Genomic DNA, 23,535 nt, shown 5'->3' on the forward strand with positions numbered 1-23,535 from the left:
TGAGGCCCCAAGTGAATCTCATTTTCCTGCCTTGGCATTGGTTCAGACAGTCACTGTTACATTAGTTCCCAACTTTGCAAGTAGGTTCTGCATAATGTGTGAACCTGCCCAGAGAATTTCCAAGGAAATCCCCCAAAGTTTGTATAAGACAACTGGAATGAGCCCCCTGGGGCTGAGTGGGCTTTCCCTTACTGAAAGTCTTCAAGCAGAGCTGAACAGACCATTAGTTGGGGAAGCTCCAGCTGTGGGTTCCCTACTCTGAGCAATGGGTTGGGTGAGATGACCCACAAGACCCCTCTGCCTCTAGGATTCTGAGAATGAAACCTCTCAGGGAGTTTCCATTTCAGAGTGGAAGAGCTAGATTCAGACAGCAAAATGCTCCTCCAGACATAACCGTCTTGTGGATTCTGGTGTATGGCAAGAGAGGGTATAAACAAATATAAAATAAATCCCTGCACCAGGGCTTTAGTCTAACATTCTCCCTGACATCTCATTTTTAAAATGCACAGGTTTTTTTGTTAAGTATGTAGTACACCACTCTGGGCTCCTTGGAGGAAGAAAGGGATATAAATGAAATAAATAAACGAATAAATAAATAAATAAATAAATAAATGCAATTAGGATAATAGGAGTCAGAGCTGGAAGGGACCTTCTGGTCCAACCCCCTTCTCTGTGCAGGAAACTGCATCCCTGTCAGATGGTTGTCCCACCTCTGCTTGAAAATCTCCAGCAGAAGGAGAGCTCACCTCTGCATGAGGCAGGCTGTTCCACTGTCAAACCGCTCATAAAGCTCGGAAATTCCTTTCAACACGGGGCCTAAATCTGCTTCCTTGCCATTACAATCCATTGGTTCCAGTGCTGCCCCCAGGAGCAACAGAGAACAAGGCCTCTCCTCCTTCTGCATGACCTCCTTTGGATTAAATGAGCCCACTCCTGAAGTCTGAAGTAGTCAAGTCCAGACATAAGATTTCCGCCTCAGCTAAAACTAGGCCTAGGAAGAATAAGCACAGGACTTGCCGTTTCTGTTTAGACATCTTGATTTTTCTGTGCCCTTTAGGCCTCCACTCACTGATGGTAACCTTCTTCTGATGACATTCAATATTCAGTGAATGCACAGAGGTGGGGAGTGAGACAATGCCCACTGATCCCATCCTGTCTAGCCCCACTCCCACTTACTCCTCCAAAACAGCCAAAGACAAACGTTCAGTGCAGCTTCTGGCCTTTACATTCATCAAATGTCTCTGCCAGACCTCATTTCCTCCACTGAGCAACCAAACGTACACAACTCCCTTCCTCCAAGGGTTCTGTTTTTAAAATTAGTCTTAAGTGGGAGAACTTGGCAGAGGGTAGAATTGGCAAGGCTAATTTCTCCTGTTATCAGTTCAAAAGGCGCAAAAGTACTTCCTAAGTGTTTGCTGTGCAGAGTCCAAGCCACTACCTTTAACTAAAATTGCACGCCAGCAACGTTTTAATCAGTGCACACTTTATTTTCCTCTTGGTAATTGGGCTCTCTCCACAATGTAATACGAAAAATTGGGACAAATGGAATCCTCTGACAAACACTTCATCTTTGAAAGATTGGAGTTTGCTTTCTAGCGTTTTACTGCACAGTGCCGGGTGCTTTCAGTCAGCGACTGAAATAACCACAGAAGATGCTTTTCAATCAATTAAACCTTTTATGTGTTCATCATGATTAAGAAAGCTTTGTACCGTCACGTCCATCCAAAGCAGCGGAGGTGACAGGCGTTTTAGTTGGTGCAGTTCTGCAGTTTCACTGCTTGGAGTTAATTACAAGCTGCAAGAGCTTCAACCTCTCAGCGCGAACACACACACAGGCCTCAGGAATGTATGCTTTTTGATCAAAATATACATGCAAATTCAAACACACTGAACTAGGCCTGAGCCAAAATAGCCCCTCCAACTCCACTACACAGTGGTCCTGTCACAACACCAGCCTGGAGACAGAAACTGAGACCTCCTCAGGGAGGCCTATCAGATCCTGTCACTTAGGGGCTTCGTTCGATGCAGAGAAGATCCAAGGCCCAGTCTCACAGCTTCCCTTTTGAGAATTAAACGCAATCATATTATTATTATAACATTATATTATATTATTTATTTAACTTATATACTGCCCAAACCTTCATCTCTGGGCAGTTAACAGTGACATAAAAACAATTAAAACAAATATAAAAGGTTAAAACAGTTTAACAATTTAAAAACAGCATAAAACTAAAACCTACACATTTAAAAAGCTGAAAAGGCTTGGGTGAAGAGATGGGTCTTCAAATGTTTTTTAAAAAAATAGTTAGAGATGGGGAGGATTGTATCTCAGCAGGGAGCGCATTCCACAATCTCAGGGCAGCAATCGAGAAGGCCCGTCTCCATGTGGCCACCAGACAAGCTGGCAGCAACCGGAGACGGACCTCCTCAAGTGACCACAATGATATCCCTCCCTCACAAAAATAATTAAACATGTATAGTAGATGTTCCATTATGTATCTGTTCCCTCCCCTGCTCTAGGCAGGTACTTCCACTGGAAGGTACCTTTCTGGAAGAGTTCATGGAGGATGGAAGTGGATGATGAGATCTGGGGCACTGAGCCATTAGTTGGGGTCCATGCCTCATGGGCCATCCCTTAATGACGCTTCTACTATCACCAGTCCCAGCATGTCAGGGGATCAAAGGGAGTCAGCAGATGTTGACAAAACACCCAGAGATCATCTCCCTGGAAGATGATCTAGGGAGTCTGCATCACTGAGGGACCTGATGAAGCCCAGCTGCTCACACACACTCAGATTCTCCATAATCACCCTAAAAGTAGAGATTAGGGACTGGGCAACCCTCTTCTCATTTCCCTAGGAAACTATTGAGGTTTTGCAAGCATTCCTGTTTGGAATCACTCACAAAACCTTGAGTAGTTTTGCATTTGAATAGAATCCTAGATAAGGGGAAGGGGGAAAGGCCAAGCCCTCTTCCCTTTGCTTGCACAAAGGGAAGAGCAGGGGCATATCTAGGGTAGGGCAGGCAGGGCACGTGCCCCGGGTGCCACTTGAAGGGGGGGGTGCAATTTTTTTTAAAATGGCCATCGAAAACAAAACGGCCACCACACATGCTCAAATGACCCCTGTGAGGCCCTAGGCCATGCCAGTCCTCACACAGGCCATTTGAGCATGCGCGGTGGCCATTTTGTTTTCAGCAGCCATTAAAAAAATTATTTTTTTTTTTAAAGGCCACCATACATGCTCAAATGGTCCCTGTGAGGCCCTAGAGGCCAGCAAGTGGAGGCATAACATTTGCAGACCCCCGCTACAGCCTTTAGGAAGCCCCCTGAAGGGGCTACAGGTAATTTTTTATTTAAAAAATTAATATAAGTCACTGTATACATATTCAGTTTGGCACTATGTACAGAGAATCAGGGTTTGTGAATACTGAGCTGAAGCTTATGAGCTAGGATTGTATTCATTTGCTCTTACTTTGCTTCTTGTGATAAGTGAGTTAAATGTGATGTCTTAATAATGTGGCTATTAATGGTGAGTTTGTCTTTGAATCAGTGTGAAATCCTTAGTATTAAGACCCACTGGAAGTTTCTTGCTCTCTCTCATTTTAACTGTCTTTCTGAAATACTAGACTATATTTCAAGCAGTGACACAGTTTACTCTGCATATCTTTTAATTATTTTCAGAGTATCTGGGAAAAGTTAAATTCTCCATTTATTTTTAAAACTTATGTAATAGTGATGCTACAATGCGTAGTAGAGAATTAGACAGGCACGTCTGTTTAGTTTTCCAAGTACACCTCCACGTAGTATTTGGGTATTTCATGAGCCCCAGCATACTGAAAGTTGTCATTTTCCAGCATTTTTTGGTCTGGCTATGTCCACTGCTAAATAGTTTTTGAAATATTAAAAGATTAATGAGCTTGACTTGTATTTTTGAGCTGATATTATGGTAAATTTATCTGAAAGATGGGTGTCAGATGTTTGGACAGGGGGCGCAATTTAAGTGCTTGCCCTAGGCGCTATTTTCCCTAGATACGCCTCTGGGGAAGAGTAACACAGCATTGCTTTGTGCCTGTTGTTTTATGGTTCCAACACAGCCAGAACAGCCTTACACATTTTCTTGATTATTTCTGAGTGGCAGTGTGGCTTCTCCCAAAGGGAGAGATTGTGTGAAATGTTCATTTCTGAACAATGTTTTGCTCTGGGGGGAAAAGAGAGATCCTGGAAATAGTACCCAGTAGACCGTGATTGACATATAGACTGTGGTCTGGGCATTTGTCCAAATGCATGTTGTCAAATGAGCAATGTCTGATATCATTCCTTTTAGTGCCATGACATTTTATGACCATTAGTTTTATTAGCATTGCCTTCCAGCGCTTCACGGACCTCAGGCAGTATGCTATGGCATCTTGTCCTGAATAAGCCCCCTGAAAGCTTTGTGGATGAAGGACTGTTTCATCTCATTGGTTAAAGTAAAAGAGCTCAGATCTTGATGAAAAGTTCATAGAAATACAGGGCCACAGGATACGGTGGAGAAAATCTTATATTCAGGGCTGTATAGAATCCAGTCTCTCTAGTAGTCATATATTCAGAAGTTCAACATTAAAAACAAAAACAAAACTAGTCCCTATGATTAATCAAATACTCATGTAGACTATGTGAGATAAAAGTTTGGAAACTGCTAGAGGTACCTGCAAAGTCTGCCAGGAATGAGCTTTAGGACATGTAATGCTTGCCTCAAAAATAGGTGAGCACTATGAGCGACTGAATTCTTTTCTGAATCGAATTAATATCTGAGCCAGCTTACACCTCTCCATTCACGATACCTCCTCTCACCTTCCCTTCCAACAAAATATACGAGACTGGTGATACAGCAACAACACTCCTGCCATAATCCAAAGGTGAGATCCAGACCCTCCCTCCATTCCCCTGTTCTGTTGTCTGACCTTGCAGTACCTTGCTGTTTCAGTAGTTCTCAGAAAAATACGTTTGCCAAGGGCCACAAGCATTTCTTCCTGGCACACTAACAGCATGCCTAAAAAGGGAATAAGAGATTAGATCTCCTTCTCTTCCACTTACGGTGCCCTACACAGGTAAGTGAGGTTCAAAAGGATGGTAGGCAGAAGACTGGGGAATTCAGGGAGGGTCTTTCAAGGTTGACTGGGTGGTGAGTTGGGCAACTTTCAAATGTAGGATTGCATCAGGAAGTAAGCCAAGTCACTGCAAACTTTTGGTGAGGTTGGGTAGCTTATTTTTGAGGCAATCTGATGTGAGTAGAGGGTGGGTGGAGCTTGCCCATCTCTAGAAAGCACAGAGGATCCAGGCATGGCTTCCATTTGTCAAGAAACGTATTATCCTGTCTTTTGCATCTATGGCTTGCTATTCCTTGTACCTCTGCCCCACCAGCCACCTGATCGTACAGCTCCGATGCCTTTCCCCTTTTCCATTATTTTGCCTTTGTATGCTAGTTGCAAAGTGAAATTGCGGAAGATGAAATGAATTATGCAAAATGATACCTACATGCAGTGCTATCCTATACACATTTGCTCAGAACTAAGTCTGATTGTGTTTCGAGGGCACTCTGCTGGTATGTGTTTAGGAGTGCAGCCTTCATCTTGTATGCATTGATAGTCCTTATTAACATATGGCTAGAACAGACTCTTGGGTGGGGGGAAATGTATGCTTTGGATTGCCTGGGACAGGATCCAGTTTAATTACACAGCTGTGCATTTGTGATAATTCCTCTTGAATTCTGTGAATGTTAACACTCTGTATACATTCACCAACGTTAGACTCCCTGTCTGTCATGACTGACCCTCCAGTACTAATGCAGATGCTGAGCACTCATCAAGAGATTTTGACCACAGGATGGGAACCTCAAACTGTGCAACTCAGGTTTGGAAATGATCCAGTCAAGGGCCTCTGTTGAAGTGCCCAAAGACTGTGTCCTCTCCAGGCATTTGTTTCCAAAATGAATGTGGCCTGTTCATTTTCATTCATTTAGCACTGAAAACAAATGGGGGGAAAAGTAAACCCTGAATTTAATCCAAACAAGGATACAATTCAGGCTAGTTCACATGATCGAAATCCAGATAGGAGGAGCACCCAGCCAGGGTAGGCAAGTTGACTGTGCTCCTGATCAGCCGTCATGTGAACTCCAAGGTTAAGGTAGGAGGAGGGGAGAGTGATCATGTGGGAGGCAGGAGCTGGGTAGGATGGCTTTTCTTCCACTCCTAATAAAATGCTGGGGAGAGAATCTTGGTTGGGAGCACATGTCCGGACCCAACAACCACTTCCTACACGATAACTTCTATTTATCAGAGGGAGAGCAACTGGCCCTATCCAACCCCCAGCACAGCATTCCTCCAGTGGCTGTTGCTGATGTCTGTCTTATGTTTCTTTGTCAACTGTTATCTACAAAGGATCCATCTTGTTACTTTATTATTGTTTTCTCTGTGTAAACCCCTTTGGGAACTTTAGTTGAAAAGCGATATATAAATATTTGTTGTTTGTTGTTTGTAACTCTCCTATCCATCTACCTTCACCTTGGAATTTACACAACTGCTGGTTGGGAGCATATCCGGCTCACCTGCCCTGGCTGGGTGATCCTTCTATTCGGATTTTGATCAGGTGAACTAGCCTAGTGAATGACGAACAGTGAGTCAACCTCAAGGGTACAGGGGGGAAAAAATCAGATGGGTAGGGAATTACTGCTTCTTTTTCTGCCTTTTTGCAGTAAACACACACCAAAATTAAATTAAAAATAAAATCTCCCCCCTAAAAGGCACCCCAGTATTTCAAACATATTATTATTTTTAGTTGCGTATTTACATAATTGTGCTGTAATTAAAAAAAATTTAAAGATGAAAAAAAATGTATGTGTATACGTCTAAAAATTAGCAATGGTGTTTCTTAATTTTTTTTAAAAAAATTATATTTTCCTCAATTTAGGTGGCATGCACAAACAGTTACCCAGAGTGGGACCAAAGGGATTTTGGAAATCTCAGAACAACTATGGAACAGAACTGGGGGCATCAGCTTATTAACACCTCCTGTCCCAGATCCCTTCCTGCTTGAACTCCAAGGTGAAATGTGTGACCTTCCCTAGGAACCATCTGAACACAGCACCGGCCATATTTCATTCCTGTTGTCCAGCTTCCCTTCCCACTGCCTTCCTCGGCTTTACAGAATCACAGTCGCTTAAAACAGATGCAGAATGGAACAAAGCTATTTAAAAAAAAGAAACCTAAGGATGTGTGTGCAGGCATGTGTGTCAGAATTGGAAGTTGCATTTGTCTGCTTTAGAGGAGTGCAAGGACTTCCCTCACAGCAGCCGGCAGCTCGCTCGCGTCCATATGACCCAATTAGTCAGCCCATCATAACAAATGTATAAAGGCAACCTCCAAAAATGAGGGAGCAAATGCGGATACTAGTTGAGAACAGGCCCTGAGAACTGCATTCCAAAAGAATGCCAGTGAGGAAGCAAGATGCAAAGGATGCTGTATTAGTTGTTGAGGTTTTTTTTAAGTGGGGAAAAACCACCATTGAGCTGTAAAACCAGGAGCAGAGTGGTCGCTCATTTAAAATGCTGGAATTTCTACATTTCTAGCCCTTTCAGTTTTATTATATTTCTAGATCACCTTACAATGGAACACCACAAGCTATCTACAACCCTTGAAAAACGCACACAGAAGCAATCCATACAAAACAGAGAACCAGTAAAAACAAATGTAGAACTACAGCTGCATCCACACGATCACAAGGTTATTGGTTAAAAAGTGTATCAGGACTAGTGAGCCCAGCGCAGCTGATTGTGTGAATGCAGAATTTCAGGGCAATCCCGGCCAAACCACTCCAGTTAACTAGCATTTAATCAGGATTCAAATGCTGATCATCGAGTTGACCAGGATTGCCCTGAAATTCTGCATTCACACAATCAGCGGCACTGCCATCCTCCTCCATGGGTCACCCAGCCTGCTCTCCCCAGCCAGGCTAGAAACTTCACGTCTTGGCTGGAGGCAGGTAGCCAGCTAGCTACCGAGCTAGCCTCTTTGTATGCTGGCCCAGTGGTGCATGCATGGTATCCCACACACATGTTTTCTTCTTCTACTACAAACAACTTTTCAACAGAAGTTTTCATAGTGGTTTTCCAAGAAAAATCAATAATAAGATGCTCTCCTCTCCTCAAAAGGCTCCCAATCTAAAAGGAAATGCAAGGTAACACAAGCATCAGCCACTGAAGAGATGCTCTGTTGGGGCTGGATAGGGCCAGTTGCTCCCCCCATGATAAATAGAAGAGATTCACCACTTTAAAAGGTGCTTTTTTACTCAGTTAACAGGGGTAACTGCTAACTGAATAAATTTAGTTAGCTAACTACTGACTTCTCACTGCCGCCACCACCACCACCACATGAAGGAAGCAAGCTGCACCTGTTGGGCCCACCTATCTGTTCTCCTGTTCAAAGGATGTTGGCAGGGAAAGGAAACAAACGAAGAGAAGCTGCTCATGAGAGCAAAGTGTTCTGAGCAAACAAAATGTTCCAGCTGCTTTCCAGAATTTCGGACACCTCAACAAATGCAAAAAAAAAAAAAGTTGTTTGGTTCCCCAAAATAGTCTCTATTCTTCCTAATGGGGAAAAAAAGTCATTTGGTCCCCCAAATAGTTGCATGTCCTCTATTAAAGATCCTAGTTGACAACCCTAGCACAACACTGCAAATGTCTCCAAAGAAAACATTGTTGCAGTGCTGCAGTACACCAGGAATTGGGGCCCCACCCTTGTGAAGCATTCAAAGCAAGTTGCCTAGCGTTCAAAAAACCACTGTGGAGTGAAAAACACTGTCTGAGGGTAGCTCCTAGGGACACCAGAGTGAGTTGTGTGGTAGAGCACTGGGCAGATGTGCTCTACCGACCACCCAACCCACAAATGAAATGAACAAGCAGGCAATTTTAAACAAATTTCTAACCTTCCCCACAAACCTCCCTATGCCCCACCACACAACACATTTTGGTGTCCCTAGGAAGTACTCATGGCCAACAATGGGGTGTTTCCATTTTCCCCATTTCCCCCTATGGCCGAAACACTTGGATCACTTGAATAGTTTTGAGGTTGATTCGTCGAAATAGCCAGCATGGCTGCTGTTTCGACAAATCAGTTCAAGGATTTTGTGATTCTTTTCAAGCTTGAAACGAATCCAAAAAGCCATTCCGTGCACATCCCTAATAGACAGTACTGACCTAGATGGACCAAATGTTTGACTCAGGATAAGGCGGTTTCATAGATGTGAACTAGGAAACCTGAGCTCAAGTCCCTGCTCTACCACAAACATCAGAGAGGCTCCAACGAAACATAGGAAGAGATTCATCACAACACCCAATATTTTCCAGTTTCAATTTTCAGAGCGAAACTAGCCATTTGGGTGGGGGAGCAGTTTTCAATACACAACAATTTGATCATGCAGACATGCACCTTTCACCAGCCCCATTCAGTGACCTTGTTGTCCTGTCAGATTCTACTTTGGGGCCTTGGCTGCTGCTCTCTCCTCCTTGAATTAGTCACATGGGCAGGGGCGTAACTATAATAGGGCAAGGGGAGACCACTGCCTTGGGCCCCCCCAGAGACAAGTCACAGGACTGACTCCCCCAGCTACGCATCCCCCCCCCCGGGCTTCCTTCAGTTGTATTCATCCTCTGAAATTGATGTGGGTGTTAAGACCTGGAGCTAGCAGGACAGCATGTCTTTCTCTAGTGCCATTAAATGACTTGCATCGTCCACAATTTACAAAACCTTTTAAAAAATAATTTAGGATGATGTTCTATTGTGGCACATAGGATAGATATAGACATAGATATAGATATACATTTTACTATGCTTTTCGTTCCCACTATTCAGCCTGAGCTTCAGTGAGGGGGGGAAGCATTTTAAAATCTTGTCTCTGGGCCCACTCCAACCTTGCTACACCCCTGCACATGGGTTATTCCATCCAATCAGGGATTACATAGTTGGACAGGACGATATCACAGTACCATAAGAAAACATAATTTTCAAAAGGAGTGCTGGGAAAAGTTACCAAAAGTGGGGGGAAGGGGAGATGGACAGACACGAGATCACAATGTTGTAAACCGCTCAGAAACGTAAGTTTTGGGCGGTATAAAAATATGTAAAATAAAATAAAATAAATAAATGCTATGTAACCTATGTGACAACATTACTGAAGGCAAAACAAACATAATTATCGCAAGATGAAAAAATTGCTGAAAAGGGGAGGCTTTTTATTGTTGATGCTGCTTAAAGCATTCAAGAAAAAATATGAGTAGCTTTAGCTCGGCTCCAGTAATCATCCATGTCTTCTTGTCCTCTCTGTTGGAGACCCCTGTTGACCCACGGGATACTTATGGAATCTTATGTACTACTTTACTGCAGAGCCAACCGGCATTTCTCCAGCAAGGAGCTGTTTCCCAATGCCCACTATTGGCCGCGATAATAGAAATACCCATGGAAATTAAAATTCTTCTCAGTTAAACTATGCTCCTCTCAGCATCTGGAGAAACGTTATCTCACCATCTGAACTTTCCAATTGCTGTGCTCAATAGCATAATGGGCACTGCTTTCTTTAAATCCGACGGGTTTCTTTCAGACTCAATTCCTGGCCTTTTTGTTGAGAGCGTTATCTGATGCTCTTCACTGGAGTGGGGGCTTGGTTAGGCTAGCGCTTGAAAAAAAAATGTGGCCATTGTTGCTAATTTCTTGCTTGCTGTTTCGCAGAACAACCCAAGAGTAGGGCCTGAAGGGCAGTCGTCTAGTCCAGCCCACTTCACGGAGAAGAAGCGGTCCTGCTACCAGGGATGGGTGTGCACCGCAGTTTGAAAAGTGCAATCGCTTGACACACTTCGCCCTCCTTCAGTGATGAGAAGACTGCCAATTACTAAAGATGCCTGTTAAGGTTGCTGAGCTCAGGCCCAGATATGAATTTGGGGGCTCTTAATGCTTACCTCAAAGAGGCAGCGATCATTACAGGGGCTCTGAATTCCTCTCTGGATTGAAATTAAGTTCCTGGATTATTCTCTCCCACTCACACAGCCTTAAAAATAAAAAGGCAGTGCAAAATAAGCTGGGTGGGATAGCATCCAGGGCTTTGCTGGGAGGGCCAGCCAGTGGGGTACCTCTGCCTCTTTTCCTTCCAACAAACTGAGATGCACGATTATCGGCAGCACCAACTTCAGGTTCCCTCCATATCTTGGGCTGGGGAACCTCAGGTTCTGCGTTATGTGTGAACCAGGCCTATAACGTTCTTGGAGGAAGTCAACTGAGACCCGTCAACATCCAGTTTAGAAGAGCTTGCAGGTCCTAGAACTGCTTCTCCATCTGGCTAGCTAACTAGCCATTTCAACTAGAAATTGAATAAATAAATAATAAATAAACGGCAGCTCGGGATACATAATACTTACTGTTGTCAGCCATTGTGTGCCACCCACCCACTAGATAAGGAGCCCTGAGGCGAAAACCACCCAAACACATCACTCTAATAGCTGAGGCTTTGGGTGGTGGGTGATGATGGCTATTAAACACTTGCATAAAGCAGCACTTGACTTACGCAATTCAGAGCTGAACCCCCACAAGGCGCCACACCCTCACTGAGCGATTGGCTCTTAAGTAGGCATTAGTATCAAGTCCATCAGGTTAACTATGTGTTTGGGAAATGCAGAGACACGTTTGACAACATTCAAAGCTCTGCTGGTATAATAGGTTAATCAAATTGGCAACCAGCCTTGTTATAAGCTGTAGTTGTACAAAGGTAGAGGGGATAATTGTTTGGCCCTGGACCTTCAGTCACTTGCCTCTAAATTTCTGTTGCCAGGTCTGATGTATATCAGCAGTGATTCCCAAGACAAACCTATTTAACTACGGGAAACCTCCTGGGAAAGCATCTGAGGGCAGAATGGTGGGTTTCCCTGTGATGGATGCCAGACAGGAATAGTAAATAAGAAATACTGGCCCAACTTGGCCTCATTCCTTGAGTGAATGAGAGCAGATTGGACTCGCAGAAGGAAGTCAGGTAGACAGCCAATGCCACTGTCATATTGTGAATGCTAAAGTTACCATATGCATTGTGAATATGACAGCTAGAGGAGAGCTGGTTTTGTGGTAGCAAGCATCCATATGCAACCAGGGCAGACCCTGCTTAGCTAAGCAGGGTCTGCTCTGTTGCATATGAATGGGAGACTTGATGTGTGAGCACTGTAAGATATTCTCCTTATGGGATGAAGCAGCTCTGGGAAGAGCATCTAGTTTCCAAGTTCCCTCCCTGCATCTCCAAGATATGGCTGAGAGAGACTCCTGACTGCAACCTTGGAGAAGCTGCTGCCAGTCTGCGTAGACAATACTGAGCTAATCCAGTGACCAATGGTCTGAGTCAGTAAATGGCAGCTTCCTATGTTCCTATGAATGCCACATAGAATCTATGTGGTCACTAAGAGTCGACACCGACTTGACGGCACTTAATCGATCAATTAAAGTTTGGCTGAACAGATTTCATGCGTTACTTTGCAGACCACAGTGAGTTCTCCCGGAGTGTTAGTACCTCTTGAGCTCTTTCTCACAACCCAAAACAAGGTAGGAGGAATGTGCAGGCATGCTCCTGACCTGTGGTTGTGTATTTGCAAAAATCATGGTCGGATGAGGGAAGTGATCGTTTGTGAGCTGGAATCTGAGAGCAGGGTAGGATGGCTTTTTGTCTACCCTTGATAAAATGCTGGGGACAGAATATGTGCTGATCTTTGCAAACACCCAACTGCCAATGGGGAGTGTGCACAGCTCTCTTACCCTGGCTGGGGTGCTCCTCCAACCCTGATTTGAATTGTAAGAATGAGCCCTTGTATGCTCTGAATTAGATCTTAAGATATATTCTGCCACGAACTCCCAAAGCCAGGTCCAATAACACTTTGCTCTAGGCATGGCTGCCCTCTGCGCTGAGCAATCAGAGCTATGAGTTGGGGCATTTCTAGGCACTGAAGGTTTCTCGGGTACTGGAGTGTCTCCACCCACTCAGGCTGGCCATTGGCTCTTCTTAACAGGAAGGGCAATAAAGACTTCCTGTTTAGGCTAGGGCTTTGCCTGAGCAAGGAGAGTCTTTACTGATCCTGGTGCTTTCCGAATCCTGGCTCTGACTCCTAGCCTGGATTCCAGGCTCTAATCTGAGGTGCTGCCCTGACAGATTGCAGTAACTTGCAACATCTTTGGAATTGGGGAGCGTATAGCATTTGTACAATTTGTCATGGTTGTTTGTTTCCTCCTGTTCTCTCTCAGCCTGGACATCTGTGTCACAGAGACACCGTCAGGGTACAGCTCACTCTCTCTGCAGTGCAATGAATGGGCACAGTCTTCTAACTGCTCTGGGAAGAGACAGAGCAGGCTTATGGGTTATCACTCTCCTGGGTTAAGTAATCATGTAATAAACCAACAAACAAAGGTGATCAGGCCAAGAAGCTTTAGTAAATAAGGAAACTGTTTTTGATTTCTCTCCCTCCCTCTTGCAATCAGGATTTCAAAAATGGCTAACTGAGGTACTCGTGGGCAGGTGGGCTTGTGGACTTGTTTGCAAGACTGAGGCTGCATTCTCACAATCACAAGGATCCTGATTAAAAAATGAATCAAGATCAGTGAGCCCTGAGGATCTGATCATGAGAATGCAGAATTTCAGAATGCAGAATCCTGGTCAAATCACTCCGGTTAACCGGCATGTAACTACGATAGATACTGAGGTTTAAATGCTGGCTAACCGGAGTGGTTTGACAAGGATTGCCCTGAAATTCCGCATGCTCACACCACAGGGCTCATTGATCCTGATCCTTATGATTGTGAGAACATAGAGAAGGGAGACGGAGTAGGACCATAGGGTCTCTAATGGGTGCACAGAGGTCGAACTGCAAGAGCATCTCCAATTATCTTAAAAGAAAGAGAGCTGAATATGCAAAGGAATGTGCACCGCTTGGGACCCTCCACTGAAATGAATAGGAAGCTCCTAAAGAACTTTATAGGTGCATCAGAAAGACCATAGGAGCCACTCCCTGCTTTGCGTCACTGCATCCATTGTCATCTACCCAATAAGTTCACTTCCTGTCCCTCAAGACCCCCACTTTTAGCCAGTCCCATGGTCTTTCTGATGTCCTACATGGTTGAGGGGAACAGAGAAAATTGCGAGAAGCAAATGGGATGGGGGCTGCATAGGATTGCCAGACTAGAGGCATCTCAAAATCTGAAATGCAAGAGGTCAAACCTGATAATATCACATAATTACCCACTACTGAATGACCAAAATTTCAGTACAGTGGTGGAGTCCTGCAGCAAAAGGAAGGGGAAAAGAGAAAATAACCAGGGTGTGAGTGTGGGGGGGGGGAGGGGCGGCGTGTTCCAGTTATTCCAGCACACACTAGGCTCATCCACATGATTATGGGTGGGAGTGGTGTACACTCCTGTTTTGTGATCTTGTGCGAGGGAAACAGCAAGGTTGGAGGGGGAGGAAATGGTTTTCTGGGAGGGAGGAGCTGGGTCAGATGGCACTGTCCTACCCAGCACTTGACTGAAGTAGGCAGAATGGCGTTCAACCCAGCTCCTTTACCCCAGAATGAGCACTTCCTCCTCCTTCAGTCATGTGGCTTCCCTCGCACACAATCACAAAATGGGAGCATATACAGCTCCCAAACTGGGGTAGGACACTTGTCCTACCCTAATTATGATCATGTGAACTGCCTTACACAATTCTGAATCAGGAGGGGACAGCAGAGTAGCCATTCAAAGCCAGAGACTCAGGCCTAACCGGAGATTGTCCTCCAAAACTCCCGGAGTGCATGTGTGTGTGGCAGGCAGGTGGAGAGGACTTTCTTCACAAACATTCTGAAGTTAGAAAATTGTTGTGTGTGCCTGGCTAATTTGCAAGTGAACTCAAGATAGGATGACAGCCATCGTTGCCTACACATATTCCTCTTCTGTCAGCAAAGCAGGACAAAAATCTGTTTGAGCAAAGAAAAAATGAATGGGCATACCATGCAAAGGATAGCTCTATGCTACCACCTTTGAGTCCCTAGAAAACTGTTTTGAGGGCCAGTTCCAGGGTTGCACTAAATTTTCCACCACAAACAAATCCAAGGCAAAAGGGGGAACAAGGGCAAAAGGGTTTCACAATCCCCTCTCAGCTACCTTTTTAATACACTGTCCCCAGCTCCTTCTTCCTTCAACAATCATGTAGGCACGTGATAACATCACATCATCATGCAGCCAATCAGATTTGATCATGTCATGAAGCCAAATCAGAGTGAGGGCTATGCTTTCTGCCTCACTCTGAATGAGCAAAAATATTTGCCCCATTGCACAGCCCTCCCCCAAATAATTGCCAAAATGTGTGTGAGGGATGGGATTGGTTTTGTGTGTGTAAATTATGCTTCCTCCTTGTTTTGGTTAGCTCTTCTTATTTTACCCTTTATAAGAAGACAAGCTTAGACTTCCCTGAATGTACATTCAACAGAAACCTGTAGCCAGTCACAGTTTTCTGACAAGAATACCATACAAGACATTTATTTGGAAATCTATATTTGTAACATGTGGACTTTACATTTTTAGGTGTACATTAAAATAGATGTACACCTAAAAACTGTAACTGCATGACGTGGCCCTTCAGTTCTAATTAACCCTCAGTTTCCATAACACATATTTCTTTCTATGATTATGTGAGATGGCCCAATGCCTTCCTCTTCCCATTGCTAGGAATGAAACAGAAGTAAAACTGCTAATGGAGCTAAACAAAAAATAAACAAACAAAATCCAAGCAAGAGCAAGCAAAATGTGAGATTTTTTCCCTCTTATCAGAAACATGCAGAAACTTAATAATAATGAAAAAACAAATGCTGAATATCAGGGATATAACTATTATTTAAGGTTGTATAGGATACACAGTGTGTTGGCCAACAATCAACTCCTAAGAGTTTCTGCCTGCCCAACAAGGTTGTCAGTATAGAAGATGGAATTCCAGGGCATCAACCTTTTGCACCGACTATCTTAATGACCACTAGGGGCATTGGGAGCAGAGAGGTAGTTAGTGAAGATCTCCTTACCTGTCCCTGCTTGCCTCTACTCTATGACCCCTGCCTTGACTCCTCAGGTACTTCCTGTGGGGTGTCAGACCTCTTCCTTTCTTCCTAGAGGGAAGGTGGAAACATCTCTCTCTTTCCCTACCTATTCATTATATAGCCAATAGATAGAATAGGTCTTTGCTATCTCAAATGTGCTTCACCAATAAATCAACTTAGTATTTAGATTGTACAACAATCTCCATGCATGTTCTTTAAATAGCTGCAATAACTAAACTCTGCACTCTACTCTGTAATTGGTGTGGGTAGCTACTTTTGTTAGCGCTTTGCTAAAATAACCACAAAATCCAACAATCAGAGGGACTTTTGCTCCATGCCCCATTGTTGAGAGAGGTTAAATTGTTGTGCATGCAGGGCAGGGCCTTCTCTGTGGTTGCCCCCAGGCTCTGGAATGCTGTTCCAATGAATTTCTACTCTTTGACATCTGTAGCTGCTTGTAATAAACAACTAAAGACCTTTTTCTTTGTTCAGGTTTTTACCCTTAGGGGCTGCTGGATCTCTCTGATTTCCTGCTTCTGCTTGTCTTTTTGTTGTTGTTGTTCTTTGGTGTTTTGTGGTTTTTACTGTTTAACTGATTTTAAGGTTTTAAATGTGATTTTTTAATGGAGTTTTATTGTATTTTTAACTTTTGTAAACTGCCTTGGGATGTCGTATGAAAACTGAAAAAAACAAAAACAAATGAGATCATATAGTGGAAAAGTTGGGGAGTGAAAAAAGACAGCCCATAACAAATTCCCTGCTTAGAACCAATTCAAAAAGTGATATATATTAAGTGGAGGGGGGAGGGGGAAGCTGTACGCAGGGGTAGGCCCCCTTGGCTCTCCAGCTGTTGCTGAACTACAACTCCCATTATCCAGAGGCACAATTGTGGCTGGGGGTGATGGGAGTTGTTGTTCAACAACAGCTGGAGAGCCAAGGTTGCCTACCCTGCTCTAGAGAGTTAAAATGCAAGCGATCTGCTGGGCAGCTACATGGATTCTATCCCGTGTCGGAAATGTCAGTTAAACAAGACACACAATGGCACCACCTTGTAAGCCACCGAACAAAGGGTCTCTTGCAGGGAGATGGATGTCACTGTTCTGGGGGGGAAGGAAATGGTGGTAGCCGTTTCAAAGGGGACAAGAAGTCATTATCAGCAGGGATTATTTGACTGAGCAAATTTGACTGAGGGTTTCAGGTGCGTTTACCATTTGGCTCTTTGATACACACACAAAAAGGAAGCAGCAGAGAGGACCCATGAGAAATGACACACCACACCTGCTGCTTAGGAAAACAATGGTGAAGCACACAGTGCCCGGGTGGAGTGGGGGTGGAGATAGTGACCCTCAGTTTGGGATTAGCATTTCCACCCTTCTTTCCAAAGCAGAAATCAACAAGCATAATCAGCAGTTATGGTTGGGAGGAGAGCTGGTCTTCTGGTAGCAAGCATGCATTGTCCCCTTTGCTGAGCAGGGTCTGCCCTGGTTTGCATTCAAATGGGAGACTGCATGCATGAGCACTGTGAGATATCTCCCTCAGGGGATGGGGCTGCTCTGGGAAGAGCACCTGCATGCTTGAGTGCAGAAGGTTCCAAGTTCCCAGTTCCCTCCCTGGCATCTCCAGGAAGGGCTGAGAGAGACTCCTGTCTGCAACCATGGAGAAGCCGCTGCCAGTCTGTGTACACAATACTGAGCTGGATGGACGAATGGTCTGACTCGGTATATGGCAGCTTCCTATGTTCCTAAAAGAGGTGAGCAGCCCTACTACTGTTTGTTTTTTTAAAGAAGGCCTCACAAAACTTTGGGATGCATATGAGAAGAACCATTCATGGCTTATTCCTGTGGTTCTTAACCTTTGGTCCTCAGATGTTGTTGGACGACAATCCATTCCCATCTTCCCCTTGCAATGGCCAAAGGCCATTGTGGCTGGGGAGGATGGGAGTTGTAGTCCCACAACACCTGGGGGCCCAAGGTTGGGAACCCCTGACCTCGTTTACACATGCAGCAGAATGGAGATGGGGATGAAGAGATAGGGTTCTGATGGGGTAGAATGGACCATACCACTTTAGATTGCAGGTGGAGGATCACATGTTCAAATGTTGTCTTGCATTACCAAACAAACAAACAAATTGCAAGCTGAAAAGAAATCTGATGCAAAGAGCAGTCTGAGTAGAATCTAATTTTTATTTTATAAGGGCTTTTTTTTTTTTAAACAGAGGATGTCCTTCCGAAATGGCATCGACCAATCTGCAGCCTGAGGTGGTACAGCCCGCACAAGGAGCCTACTATTTTCACCCAGTGACATGTGTAAACCAGCCCTGTATTGAGCAGGCAGCGTTCAAAGTGAAATAGACCTGGTTGTAGTCCTTGTTCATTTGTGGTTGCTACTCATTTGGCCTTTGGCACTGGGCTACAGACACTCTGGCATGCAATGCCTGCCGCTTGGTCAGCTGAACATTCTCTCCTGCTGCCCCCCAATACTGGAACTACTTCCCAAACACTCACATAATACCATCTTTCTCCCTCTCATAAGAACATAAGAACCGCCCTGCCGGATCAGGCCCAAGCCCCCTCTAGTCCAGCATCCCGTTTCACCCTTCCTCCCTTTTTCAAAGTCAGGACTGGCCTGTCCACTAGGTGGTCACCTAGGGAACGAAGTGGGGAGGGATGCTGATGGCCTGGATCATCATCGAGCACAGGCGGCTGCCCGGGACAGCAATCTGTGAGGTGTGCTGTTTCCCCTTTGCCCGTGTTGGCTTTTCAGCCTTTGTAGGCTAGAGACCTCTCCAGGTGTATTTACAAGACTGTTCTATCAGGTTGTCTGCATATATGTTCCTAGCAGGTAACAAGGGCCAATTCACACAATCAGATTGGCATCATTTTCATATTGATGTCATGACACACTATGAGGTCATTCACATGAGGTCATTCACACAATCGAAAACTGTGTTCTACCCGGGTTTGGGAGCTGTGTGTGGTCCCATTTTTTGGTTGTGTGGAAGCGAGGTAAGAGGAAAACCTGGGTAGAAGTGATTGTGTGTGTAACGATCAGCCAGTAACAGCCTCTCCTTTCCTAAAGAGTGAACTGGAACGTATACCCTGTCCTGACTGACAGGCTAGTGCTCAACCAATCAGCCAGCAGGTGGGTGGAACCTAAAGGGCCATGAGGCAGGAACAGAAGGATTTATTTGTTCAGTTGAAGCTAGGCTGGGCTTGCAGCCGGACATGTGGCCAGGGAAATGGCTGCAGAAAGGAGGAATGCAGTTCTTGGAAGATAAGACTGCAGGGGCTTGAATTCTCTCCTAGAGTGAGTAAGTGGAGAGGAAGCAAGGGCTTCTGGAAATTTAGCCTAGGGAACAGTTTTTTAGTCAGTTTGCATTAGACTTTTATTTTCCTTTTGTGTGCTTTGTATATCCTTGCAACTGGTCTAGGACTGTGTGCCTGTAACGTGACTAAGCTAAGAAACAATAACCTCTGCCCACCCATCCAGGGCACTGCAAAAGTCTCTGTAAACCGTTAAGGGTGCTTTTTTGTTTTCTTACATCCATATTCTTTGCAACTGGGTAAGCATGATTTTTAAAGTGTGCCACTCCAATATCAGCTGGAGTGCATTTTGGAAGGAACCTTGTAATCTACTGAGTATTTTTACCTGTAACTAAAAGCTGAGAAAGCCTCAGATGGAAACAGTCTATAATATTTTGAATAAAGGTTTTTTTCTTTTTTATTCTTTGCAATTTTAGCCAGCCTCTTTGAGTGAATTTTTAACTCAAGAAAGGGGGGACTGGAAAGGGGTTTACTTTGGTGCAATCATGCCTCAATTTGATCATTCAGCTACCATTTTTTCTCACCACGTGTAAGCTTGCACATGGAAGGTTTTTGCATTTTTCCAATAGTAAGAGAAGGAGAGTTTTCCCTGGAATTCCACCCAAGTCCAGGGAGGCAGGGAGGGGGGTTTAAACTATGTTCATAATTGTGGGGTGGTGGCAGCGAATAAGCTAAGTACAGGAAGGTTTTGTGGAGCAGCCATTGTTCAGAAAGCATGGGGATGATTCAGCATTTTTCTTCCACTCACGTGGGCTTGCTCTGAGACGAAGGCTAGGTTAAATCCGCTACAGTGTGAAAGCAAGGCAGGAGGAAAACCTTGGTAGCTTTTCCTCCTACCTTGCTTCTGCACAATCACTTCTACCCAGGTTTTCCTCTTACCTTGCTTTCACACAACCAAAAATTGGGAGCACACAAAGCTCCCAAACCCAGACAGAACACAGTTTTTGATTGTGTGAATGACCTATATGTCTCTGCTCTCACTGAGCTGCCACCACCAGCTATATTTCCAGAGGCTTGCCTGCTAGAGAAGCTGCAGAGTGAAGTGGGCTAGGAACTGCTGAGACGAGGGCTTGCATGGCAGCTGCAGGATTTACTCAAGAAATGGAATCACAACACTAGCAACACCTCCACTGGCCCCACACCCAAAGCATTCATATTTTCCTGCTTCGCTCTGGCAACCTAGGCCTGACAAAGTCACGCCATAATTCATTTGAAGGCGTGGCCCTTTTGTGAAGCAAAGCGAGGCTGTTGCCTCAGGCAGCAGATTAGCCTCAGGATAATTTTCAACTTTGCAAGGAGTGCCTGTACTCATGCAAAGCTTGTGGGAAGTACGGGTGTGGTGGGGAGGTGGCTGATGACAACCTGCGCTCCTCCCCACCCCCAGCCTCACTTTCAAAGTTTGTTTTCGAAAGGGAGCTAGTCCCCATTAGGGTCGTGGGGCAAGGCTCCAATTGGTTCCTTACCTCAGGTGCCAATACTTTGGGCAACTCCTGTTCCTTCACCAGAAATAATTCTTCCATCAGGACTAATGATTATTCCCTTCATAGGACTGCACGAATGTTCTCCGTGGAGGCTTTAAAATATGGTGGGGTGAAGGATTCCAACTTGAATCAGAATCAAGGGATGGAACCAGTTCCTTTGAATCTGCCTGGATTTCAAAATGTGAGGATTCAAGCCCCACACTGTATAATTAATGGTAATCCCTTCCTGTAGAAATAGGCCAGCGGTTTTCAAGCGGCATGCATGAAAGCTCATCTTGATTCCTTGGTGAAAAGATGATCATGGCAGACAAGCTGGGTGCCATTGCTGATCTTATGGGGTGGGCTTGGCATTTTCAACTCATGTGGGGTGCATGGCTGGGCCTAAAAATGGCTCTGTGAGAGAAAATGAGTGCACCTTTAAGGGTTTTCCCATCTCTGCATCACACACGGGCTCTGTGGTGGATAATTCCAATATATTGGGGATTCTTCAAAGCACGGACATAGTAAGTTTGGGGTGGGCCCTGGGACAAAACGAAGAGGGGCCCTGGTCTTCCTCTCCTTCCGCCTTTCTTTCAATAAGGACAGGGTTCAAGAAGGGTCTCTAAAATCCTTTAGCTGAAGATCTTTTCAGCTGTGTCTCAGCTCTGACAAGGAAGGGAAAAGGGGAGGAGGGTCGGGCAGTACCTCTCCCTCCTCCTTTCCTTGTGACTGGAGGGTAATGCTCAATGAAATTTCCTTTGCTGTTGAGTCTGTCAGTCAGGCTGAGGGAGGGATGGGTTGATCCTGAGCACTAGCCAGCCAGGCAGGAGGAGAGGAGGATACCATAACCAAATTATCTCCCCCTCCACCCCTTTTTTTCACATTCTCCCTTCTCTCTCTCTCTCACTCACTCTCACTCTTTCTCTTTCAGGCTATTTACACAACCGCTCGAAAGCGGGCTAAGGAAGCCCAGCCCGCTTTCGAGCGGCTGTGAGAACTGCTGGGAGTTGCATGGCTCCCGGCGGTTAGCCCACTTAAGTACCCTCTGTTAAACGAGCTTAGTGGAGAACCTCGTTTTGGTGATCGTGAGTCGCCGCAGTGTGGCTTGGCGACTCGTGAATAGACCCCCGACCGGGAGGCTGCAACAAACCTCCCGGCCTTGGGGGTCTCCCCAGAATGCCCTGTGCACTCGAGTGGGGCATCCTGGGACTTCTGGGGGCCAGATGGCCCCCAATCCCTGCCGCCCCTACCAGCTCCATGACGGAGCCAGTAATTGTGTTGGCAGCTGATCCGGCCACACAGGGATGGCTCCCTGCTTGTGTGTGGGGAGAGAGGGCTAAGTCCGCTCTCCCCACAAACCACCTCTAGGCACTTCACTTTGATTGTGTGAAGCGCCTCTCTCTCTCTCTCTCTCTCTCTCTCTCTCTCTCTCTCTCTCTCTCTCTCACACACACACACACACACACACACACACACACACACACACACACACACACACTTTCAGTAGGATAAATTGGAATGGTGGGAAAGCTCCCATTCAAACTTCAGCAGAACCTCCAGCCAACTTCTCCCAAGATATCGACAGCATGTGAAGATACCCCAAACCGAGACAAGATTAGGAACTCATTTATTGTCATTTATTGTCATTTTGCCCCTGCTAACTTGGCAAAGAGGCACTTTTGAACGTGGTGATTCTCTTTATTTAGCAGGGGAAGAGTAACTGGCCCTCTCCACCCCAGCACAGAACCTCCAGTGACTGTTGCTGGTGTCTACCTTATGTTTCTTTTAGATTGTGAGCCCTTTGGGGACAAGGATTCATCTTATTTATTGATTACTCCTCTGTGTAAACCGCCCTGAGCCATTTTTGGAAGGGCAGTATAGAAATTGAAATAATAATAATAATAATAATAATAATAATAATAATAATAATAGAAAGGCTGTGGCAGAAAAAGACCAAAATAATCCCAGTGGTCATTGGCGCCCTGGGTGCAGTTCCAAAAGACCTTGAAGAGCACCTCAACCCCATAGGGGCCACAGAAATCACCATCAGCCAATTACAAAAAGCAGCTTTACTGGAAACAGCCTATATTCTGCGACGATATCTATAACAATTGACAATAAAATTCAGCCATCCCAGGTCCTTGGGAAGGACTCGATGTCTGGATAAAACAAACCAGTCAATAACACCTGTCTGACTGTGTAATCAAGAAATAATAATAAAAACAATTTTAGTGATGGGCGAACACACCTCCCTCAGCTTAATTTTTAAATGGGTCACCAGTTAAAAGCACCTTTGCTGAACACTAAAGAGGGTTGTTGTTTGGTTTTTTTTTAAAAAACTTCCTGAAAGTCTGGAGCAGACTTGTAAATAATGCTGGCTAAACTACATTATGTTGCCTTAAACATTCCAATATTTTAATCTGTCCTGGACACCAATTGCTACAGAGCCATAGAAGAACTTGCATGGGGAATAATGTTTGGTTCATATTGTGAGCATTACGAGCTTTGCAAATTGGTAGGCAAATTGGGCGATGGGGCCTCAGCTCAGAGACAGAACACATGTCTTGTGTGCAAAAGGCCCCAGGTTCAACCCCTGGCAGCATCCTTAGGCAGGGCTGGGAAAGATTCCTGCCT

General features: G+C 44.9%; 1 protein-coding gene and 1 long non-coding RNA gene across 15 annotated transcripts in view; one reads left to right on the forward strand and one right to left on the reverse strand.

Moving 5' to 3' along the window:
* Window positions 1-23,535, reverse strand: part of LOC128329198 (sodium channel protein type 5 subunit alpha-like) — a 371,320-nt gene that overhangs the window by 81,274 nt on the left and 266,511 nt on the right. The gene's annotated exons all lie outside the window — the stretch shown is intronic.
* Window positions 2,368-11,393, forward strand: LOC128329200 (uncharacterized). 2 transcript variants are annotated; one of them, XR_008309561.1, is made up of 4 exons: window positions 2,368-2,474; window positions 3,230-3,342; window positions 6,950-7,083; window positions 10,762-11,393. It is a non-coding gene; the product is annotated as an uncharacterized LOC128329200 (long non-coding RNA). The 2 variants fall into 2 exon arrangements; XR_008309560.1 differs by lacking the exon at window positions 2,368-2,474 and having other exon boundaries at window positions 3,205-3,342; window positions 10,762-11,392.

The sequence above is a fragment of the Hemicordylus capensis genome, chromosome 6, assembly GCF_027244095.1.
Source record: "Hemicordylus capensis ecotype Gifberg chromosome 6, rHemCap1.1.pri, whole genome shotgun sequence".
Classification (NCBI taxonomy): Eukaryota; Metazoa; Chordata; class Lepidosauria; order Squamata; family Cordylidae; genus Hemicordylus; species Hemicordylus capensis.